This window comes from Oryx dammah, unplaced genomic scaffold (assembly GCF_014754425.2).
Source record: "Oryx dammah isolate SB20612 unplaced genomic scaffold, SCBI_Odam_1.1 HiC_scaffold_23, whole genome shotgun sequence".
Taxonomy (NCBI): Eukaryota; Metazoa; Chordata; class Mammalia; order Artiodactyla; family Bovidae; genus Oryx; species Oryx dammah.
The window spans coordinates 3336497-3346091 of record NW_024070207.1 but is presented as its reverse complement, the minus strand read 5'-3'; positions in this window follow the sequence as shown (position 1 = coordinate 3346091).

Below are 9595 nucleotides of genomic sequence, written 5' to 3'. Positions count from 1 at the left end.
CTCAGTCAGTAAAGAATCCACCTGTAATACAGGAGACCCAGCTTTGGTCCCTAGGTCAAGAAGAGCTCCTGGAGGAGGAATTGGCCACCCACTCCAGTATTCTTGCCTGGGAAATCCCATGGACAGAGGAGTCTAGCAGGGTACAGCCTACGGGGTCACAGGAGTCAGACACGACTTACTGACTAAATCACCACACTGTGCTGACTGTTTTAAGATCAACCAAATACCATGGGGGAAATTGTGAAGGGAAACACTTTGAGTTGAGAGGGTAAGGGTTCTGCACTAAATTCCAGTGTGTGTGTGTGGTGGGGAGGTTCCCCACACCCCAAACAGCTCTGACATGAAGCAGGTGCCCTGCATTCAGCTCAGTTCTAACACCATCTGCCCCGTGGTGGCGCTGGCTTAGTCACTAAGCCATGCCCGACTCTTGCGACCCCATGGACTATACTCCTCCAGGTTCCTCTGTCCATGGGGTTCTCCAGGCAAGAATACTGGAATGCGTTGCCATTTCCTTCTCCACTATCTACCCAGAGGTAGTATCAGGTTCCACAGGTTAAGGATTTAGTCCTACAAGACAGCACCCCCCTCAACCAGACCCCAATCACAAGCTCAGGTAATTGCCTGTGCTTCTGACGGTTGAGAATAGATTGCCAACAACTTCCTCTTCAGGTTCAAATATTTGCTAGAGCAGCTCACTGAACTCAAATACTTTACCTACTAGATTACCAGTGTATTATATATTTTTCTAATTTTTTAAAAAATAAACTTTTTTACTATGGTCAAATTCACATAATATAAACATACCATTTTAACATGTTTTACTGTGCAGCTCAGTGTCACTAAGTATATTCACATTGTTGTGCACTCTCACAACAGCCTCCTCCTGAACCTTTCACCTTCGTAAACTGAAACTCTGTCCCCATTAAACATTAACTCCCTATCCCCACTCCCCACCACCCCAACCCCCCGCCCCCAGCATCTACCAATGTACTTTCTGACTCTATGAACTTGACTGTTCTAGGTCCCTGAAATAAGTTTACTGGTATATCATAAAAGTGTATGACTTAGGAACAGCCAGATAGAAGAGAGCCATAGGGCTAGGTGTGGCGAAAGGGCGAGAGCTTCCACACTCTGCCTCACTCTCCCAGCCTCTCCACAGGTTCGCCAACCTAGACGCTCTCTGAACTCCCTTCTTTAGGGTGTTTATGGAGACTTCATTACATAGTCACACTTGATTCACTTGTAACCATTGGTGCCCGCTGACCACTGGTGACTAACACAACCTCCAGCCCCTCTCCCTTCCCAGGAATTCAGAGGGTGGGACTAAAAGCTCCAAACATCTATTCCTGATTGGTTCTCCTGGTTAACCAGTCCCCGTCTTCAGGTGCTTTCCAAAAGTCACTTCATTAACATAAATTCAATTGCAGTGGAAAGGGGGCTTCATATTTCACCTTTATGGCTTTGAAGAATTGCCAGAACTGAGGGCAAGAGACCAAATATTATGAACAGAAGATGTCCCTATTGCTCTTATCACTCAGGAAATTCCGTGGGGTTGGGGAGCTGTGAGCCAGAAACCTTAGGCAAAGACCAAATATACATGAGAAATATATTTTGATCATCTGAATGATTATATATATATTTCTTATAAATCACAATATTGCAGGGGGTTAGGAAAGTTTTGTGTAAGAGGTATGATTTGAGCTTGGCTGTGAAGGATGTAGCCAGTATCTTAAAGGTAGAAATGGTAGGAGTGTGGGGGAGTGTAGGGGGTGTTCAGATTCCCCTGTTGTATTTCAAACATAATGCATAAAGTAGGCTGCAGGAGGAAGTCAGACAGAAAGACATGCTAGAGGTCAAAGTCCTTGAAAGCAAAACTGAGCAGCTGGAACTTAATTTTGTAGACAACGGCAATACTGATAATTTTTGAAGAAAGAAGTAAAGTGAAGAAACCTATCCTTTAGGAAGCACTTTAGCATATGGTTAAGAGCCAGTGCTCTAAAGTCAGGCAAAACTGGGTGCAATCAATGAATATTTATTGAGCTCCAATGTTCCAGGGACTATTCTAGTAACTGGGGCCAAAGTAGTGATGTATATTGGCAAGACCTCTGTTCTCATGGTGCTGACTTTTCAGCTATGGACAGGAGAGATGAATGATAACACACACAAAGGCATTTTCTAGATAATTTAGGTAAGAGTAATGAACAAAATAAAATGGGGCAATATAATGATGACTGGCAGACACAGGTTAACTGCTTTAAATTTGATGGTTAAAGAAGGCTTCACTAATGACATGAAGTTTGAGTTAAGACATGAATTACGTGATGGGATGATCCATGTGAATATCTGAGGCAAGGTCTTCCAATCAAAGCAAAGAGCAGATTTAAAGGCCCTTGTGGGAATGAGCATGATGTGTTCCAAAAACAGACAGAAGGCCTGCTTGGCTGGACTGAAATAAATAAAGGGGACACCTGCATGAAAGTAAGTTCTAGAAGGAGGCAAGGGTCCGATTACATTTGTCTTTGTAGACCACGATGAGGATTTTGTTTTTATTCTACTTGTAATGGGAAGCCATCAGAAGAGATTTCAAGCAGGGTTGATATCATATGGTTCATATTTTTAAAAAGGTGGCTCTGGCCAATGTCGAGAATGTGTATGGAGTATACATAGAATTAGAGGACTCAGGACATGTTTTAAAGGTAGTACAGGAAAAATTTGTTCAAAGGCTATTGTTTCTAGTTATTTGACTTTGAACAAATTGCTTAACCTCACCTCGGTGTTCACATCTGTAAAAAAATGATGTAATGGTAATGACCTTAGAGAGCTGTTGTGAAGATTAAATTAAAACTCCACATAATACAGCTAGCACTACATCACACGTACTCTTTCAAGGATAGCAGCTGTTATTATTACTATTCTGACAGTGATAATAACTTTGGATTGGACTTGTGAGTAACTACAGGCATGATGATCTGTTAGGAGGCTATTGTGATTATCCAGGTGAGTCAAAGTGAGAGGCTGGAATAGGGCAATGGAAAGGAAAAGTGGGAAAGTATCATGTTAATAAATTTAATTAATGCACACCAAACATTTAATTTAAGTAGGAATACTTAATGACATATTCAAATGACTAATAAAGTTTAACACTAGTATGTGCAGAGTCAAAACTCACTTCTGTGATGAGACTGGAAATAAAATTGCTAATGCTGTATTTTCTCTCCCTTAACTCCTGGTTAACTAATGACTTTTCTATATATCATTTCCTATCACATAAAACCATCATTCATTTAAAGTATGCTGTTGAGACGTGGTCAAAATACATCAACAGAGACTTCAGATGAAATGGTGGTGGATGCATTGCACTCTCCTTCAACTCTGTACTATAACTAAAATCTTCTCAGGCTATGTCTGAACTTCAGGTGATTCTCTTGTATTCATAAATAAAAACAAAAGTTGACCTTCTGTTTGTTGTTTTATGTTTGGGGTGAATCTGGTTACCTTATCAATGGAAATGAATTGTTGATAGTATTGGTAATTTTCTTCTAACATTATATGAGTTACTAGATAAGCCACTATCCTTGGAATATGAAAGGACAGTTTTAGTTTATTCCGTTCTGTTTTCTGATGTTGATCGCTCATGACAGACCTAGAGAGACTGAAGTTCAAAGGACTGGTCTAATATTTATGAAGTTTAATGCACAATTATCTAGGTGACAAAACATTATCCATAAAGGTTAAGGCTTATGAATATTAAAACTTTGAAGAGTTCTTTGGCAGGTGTGAATTTTGATCAATTATTTCCTTATAGATGAGTGAAAAGAAGCCAAATTTAAAATATATGAATCACCAGGCAAAGGTAGATAGGACTCAGAAAAATTCTGGCTAACTCACCACTGCAATTGTTATTTAATTTTATTTTTTAAGATTCAGGTTTTTGGAATAACAATTAAAAAGTTGAATGAGAGGGAGAAAAGGAGTGGATTTGTTGTCTAGATATTTTATAGAACATTCAAAAGACATTAGTTAGTAAGGTAATACAATGGACATATGTGTTCTGATTCAAATGCTTTTAGAAAATGAAACGTTTTCATAAAGATCATGTAACTGCAATCAAAGGAAACCTTGCCTATGAGCAAGGTTTTAAGCAAATAGTAACATGCATTTTAAATGTGCTTTTCTCACCTAAATGTGCATATTCACAATCGTGGGTACTTTTCATCCAGTACTAATATGTTAGTAGCCTCAGAAGTCACACTGGAACTTACCAGCCCTCTCTATCACTCACCTGTGTGCTGCGTGCTCGGTCGCTCAGTTATGTCTGACTCTCTGTGACCCTGAGGACCGTGGCCCGCCAGGCTGCTCTGTCCGTGGGACTTCCCAGGAAAGAATGCTGGAGTGGGTTGCCATTTCCTTCTCCAGGGGGTCTGCCCGACCCAGGGGTCGAACTGGGGGCTTCTGTGCCTCCTGCGCCGGCAGGCGATTCTTTCACCACTGAGTCACCTGGGAAGCCGTATCAGTCACTACTTCGTGCTTAACTGAACTTGGGTATTGTAACCTTTTAATGTTCCTGCTGTTGGTATTTAGGTTTTATTTCTCTGTGGTTTTCTACTTCTCAGTTTGGGAAGAGAGGCTGTGAAGTGCTTTGCCATATCCATGTACACCTTTCAAATGGAAAATTCACAGGAAGCAAATGAATATCTTAATGCTGTAGGCTGAGCCCTTTTTATAAAGAAAGGTAGGGGATTGAACATGAAAGACAATTTGGGGCTCCTTTTGTTCTTCTTTTATGTTTGCTTCTATCCACTTGGTTTTAATCTGTGGAACTCAAGGCTGCCTCAGGGGCATCAACTATTAGGTAAAGATAAACTGCCAATTCTTCACCTTCTGGGAAAGTTGTCAGGTAAGTGAACTGTCAACAGCAATTATTTTTTCTGATCTTAAGTAGATAATTAGCTGTGAACATTCCTTCTTTAATGATTTCCTCTCACAGTCAAGTATACCCTCAAATCTATCCAATTAAGGTGAATCAAGAAAATAATTCCCATATCCTATTTCTAGAATTACTTTTAGATAGAATCACATTGTAACATATATGCTGTCTGAGCTATGAAGATTTTGCAAAATATATTTTAATAACATCAATGGTCAGGCATTTATGCTTGAAACTTTATACTTTATTTATTCTTACAAGTACTCTTTTGACAGGAAAATTATTAATCTTATTTTACAGATGAGAAAACAAAGTTAGAATGATTAAGTTCATTGCCTAAATCACAGATGTTGTATGTGGTCAACCCTGAATTTAAATCCCGCTCTGCCTAATTCCAAAGCCTTTTTGTCACTAATATAATAAATACACTGCAGATCTTCCAGTTGGCTACACTTATATGATAATATTATCTTGTTTATATTTCTCTCTCTCTCCTGATCCCAGTATGAAAGCTTCATAAGAACAGGGACCTGATCTTTCTTGTTTGTTACGGAGACCCCAGGACCCGGAAAAGTTTCTGGTATATTGTGGCTACTCAGTAAATATTATTGCGTGAAAATAATCATGAAAGGTTTTTTGGTTAATTTCAAATTAGATAGTTGTACAAGAAGAACTAGAAATGCCAAATGAGTGCTACAGGGGTGATCAGTGGGATATATTACCATAAGTCGGAAGTGCATACAACTCAGGGATGAGTTCAAAATAATATCCTTGGAGGGATAAAAAACATGTTAGACATTTTAATAAATTGTTTGTTTTAGCTCATCTTTTTTCAATTTTGGTTTTCACAGTTTATAATATATACAATATTGCAGTAATATATGCAGCATAATATACATAATACAGTAATATATAATAACATACAATAATATGGACAGTAATGTAATATACACAGTAATATAACACTATACATACATGTGTATATGTGGAGGTGGGTAGGTGTTTAAACATTTTTACTGCCAGCTGTGCTTGGAGACCTGTGGTCCAGAAAGAGAAATAAAAATATGGAGATATCTATATAATTCAGTGTTCTACCTGCTAATAGATGTCTAGACAAAGTACTTCAGGAAGAAAGATAAGGGAATGGCAAATACCTGCTGATTTGGTCAAGACAGTGGTGGTGGTGACACTGATGCACAGGTATGTTGGGGAAGGAGGTCAGAAAGTTGCACAGAGAAGATGACAATTTCAACATACTCCTGTGGCAAAGGCAGGTGAAATGGGAATTTTCAGGGAGAGAGAACACTTGCAAAGGTGCAGAGGTATAACTTTTTAAAAATGGAAATATAGTTCATTTGCAACGTTGTGTTAGTTTCAAGTGTACAGTAAAGTGGTTCAGTTATACATATATATGTATATATGTGTATACATTGCATATATATGTATGCAATGCAATGCAATTACTCTCTCATTCCTGTTTGACTCTTTGTGACCCCATGGACTGTAACCCGCCAGGGTCCTCTGTCCATGGAATTCTCCAGGCAAGAATGCTGGAGTGGGTAACCATTCTGTTCTCCAGGGGATCTTCCCAAGACAGGGATTGAACTTGAGTCTCCCACAATGTAGGCAGATTCTTTACCATCTGAACCACCAGGGAAACACACTATAAATATACACGTATATGTATCTATTCTTTTTCAGATTGTTTTCCATTATAGGTTATTACAAGATACTGAGAACACTTCCCTGTGCTATACAGTATAACTTTCCTGATATGCTGCAGGCACTATAAAGCATATCTGGATTGCCTAAGCAGAGACAGTAGAATAGGCAGTAGAAAGGGGATTACGTGCATGCTCAGTCGCTCAGCTGTATCTTACCCTTTGTGACTCCATGCACTGTAGCCTGCCAGGATCTGCTGTCCATGGAATTTTCCTGGCAAGAATGCTGCAGTGGGTTGCCATTCCCTTCTCCAGGGGATCTTCCTGACCCAGGGATTGAACCCAAGTCTCCTGCACTACAGGCAGATTCTTTACCATATGAGCCACCAGGGAAGCCTTGGATTACATGTACCTAACATATAAAGGAGGAGAAGGCAATGGCAGCCTACTCCAGTACTCTTGCCTGGAAAATCCCAAGGACAGAGGAGCCTCTGGGTTGCAGTCTATGGGGTCACACAGAGTTGGACACAACTGAAGCAACTTAGTAGCAGCAGCAGCAACATATAAAGGCACATTGAAGCTGAGTGCTCATGTATTAATAAGCTAGGTAGGGTGTATGGTAAAAAAAAAAAAAAAAAACAGAGCTCACTTAGTGAACTAGACTACAGGTAATAACATTCTGAACCCGGGTGACGACTATGGAATGTGAAGAAGAAGATATCTTCAAGCGCTATAGCAGGTGAAGGATTAAAGGGACAGTGAGGAAGACAGAGTTAAAGGTGACTTCCAGATTTCAATCCTGGATGAGGTTACTATAACATTGACATATAAGGTCATCCTGAGGAGAGGAGGGCTTTTTTTTTTTTAAATTGGAGTATAGTTGCTTTACAATTTTGTGTTAGTTTCTGTTGTACAAAGAAGTGGAAGTAGATCACCTATATGTATACATATAGTCACAGCCTCTTGGACCTCTCTCGCACCCTTCACCCCCACCCCCATCCCACACTTCTAGGTCATCACAGAACCCTGGGCTGAGTTCCCTGTGCTATACAGCGGGCTCCCACTAGCTATCTGTTTTACACAAAGTAGTGTATATGTGTCAATGCTACTCTCTCACTATATCCACCCTCCTCTTCTCCTGCTGTGTTCACATGTCCAATCTCTACTTAGGAGGGCAATTTTTTGAGGAAAGATGATTTTGGATAAATGACAAATTAGAGCAGGGTCATCCATATGTAAATGGCCATTAGGGAACTGGAGATATGAGATGGGAACTCTGGAAGAAATCAGGGTAGGAATTGGAATTTGAGAACCATTCTCATTATTGGTTCATCAAACATTTATGGGCACATACTCTATGCTAGGCACTATGCTAGATACTGTGGCTAATGTAGAAAAAAGACAGATGTCACACTTAGCCCTCAATATGCTTATCTTATACTCAACAGAGAGAGACAGACAATTAACGAGGAAAATGTTTGTACACAATTACAACTCATGATAAGTGTGTAGAGGAGCAAAATTTGTCACCCAAAATATCTCTTTGGCATGTGGATTATTTTCAGCTGAAAACAATCAAGACCCAAAAGACTCAGGAAGAACATGTGACATTCCCCCTAATTGCCTTTAGAAGTAGAGGAAGTATTCTAGGCAAGAAGCTATCACCACAGATAACTACAGCATGAACTAGGCTTGTAAGTGGGGAGAAACCTAGCAAAATCTGTTGGTTAAAATTCCTCTGTGTCCCACCCTCTCTGCTTGGCTCAGCAAGTATCTGTTGATTAAACCTTTGCTTCTCCATTTCCATGTCAATTGCCTTCCCCCTACCTATGAGGTCCTAAACCACTACCCTCAACACCCTCTTCTGTCTTTTAGCTGAAGATTGCCTTTAAGGTGAGGGTTCCAGTCATTCTGGCTCATAACTCAGTTTCTTAGGCCTTTCTCATGTATAAATGTTATTAAACTTTTGTGTGATTTTCTCCTATTAATCGGTATCATGTCAATTTAACTCTTAGACCAGCCAGAAGAACATTGAAGGGTGGAGGAAAATTTCTTCCTCCCCAACAAGTGCTATGAAGGGTGGCCTGCTTGAGATTAGGTAATCAAAGAAAGCCTCTGAGGAAGTGGCAGTTAACCCAAGAGCTGATCAATGGGATAGGACCAGCTAGGCAAAGTAGAAAAAAGAACAATCTAGGAAGAGGGAACAAGCAGGTTTGGATGTGGGACACACCTTTGTGTGCTATGGGACTAGAAAGAAACCCAGTGTGGGACTTCCCTGGTGGCCTAGTAGTTAAGACTCCATGCTCCCAATGCAGGGGGCATGGGTTTGATCCCTAGTCTGGGATCAAACATGATCCGGCATGCCATGTAGCATGGCCAGAAAACAGTGTGACTTGGAGCTACTGAGCAAGGGACACAGTAGCACAGTATGAAGCTGGAGAGGAAGGCAGTAGCCAGATCATGGGGACCTTGAAAGCCACATAAAAAAAAAAACCTGACATTTTATTCTTCTTGGAGTAGGAAGTTATTGAAAGGTTTTAACTGTAGACAATAAAATGATCTATCTTCCTTTGGACTATAAAATACAGATAGTTAAAGCATCAAAAACAAGGCTTCTCAGAAGAAGAGAAAATAAACACAGAAATAAGAGGCTGAGGGCTGAGTCTTAAGGGCATGCCTCTCATTAGGATATGATGGGAGAGAGAGGAGCCAGCCAAGAGGAAGAAGAGTGTTTAGAGAAGCAGGAAAGGTGTCATGGAAATCCATGAAAGAGAACGGTTCACCAAACAGTCTGCTCAGCATTGTTAAATGCTGAAAAGATTGTGAGGAGGAATGAAGTCTGAAGAAAATGTCTATAGATTGAAGGAAACCATTTTGAAAGGGTAACTTCCATAGAGAACAATGAAGCTATAGGTAATTAAGTAGAAAACACACTTCTAAGAATATATTAGTCAGTGGAAGGATAAAATAAAATGATGTGTTTTAAAATGGGCAGAAGAACAGACTA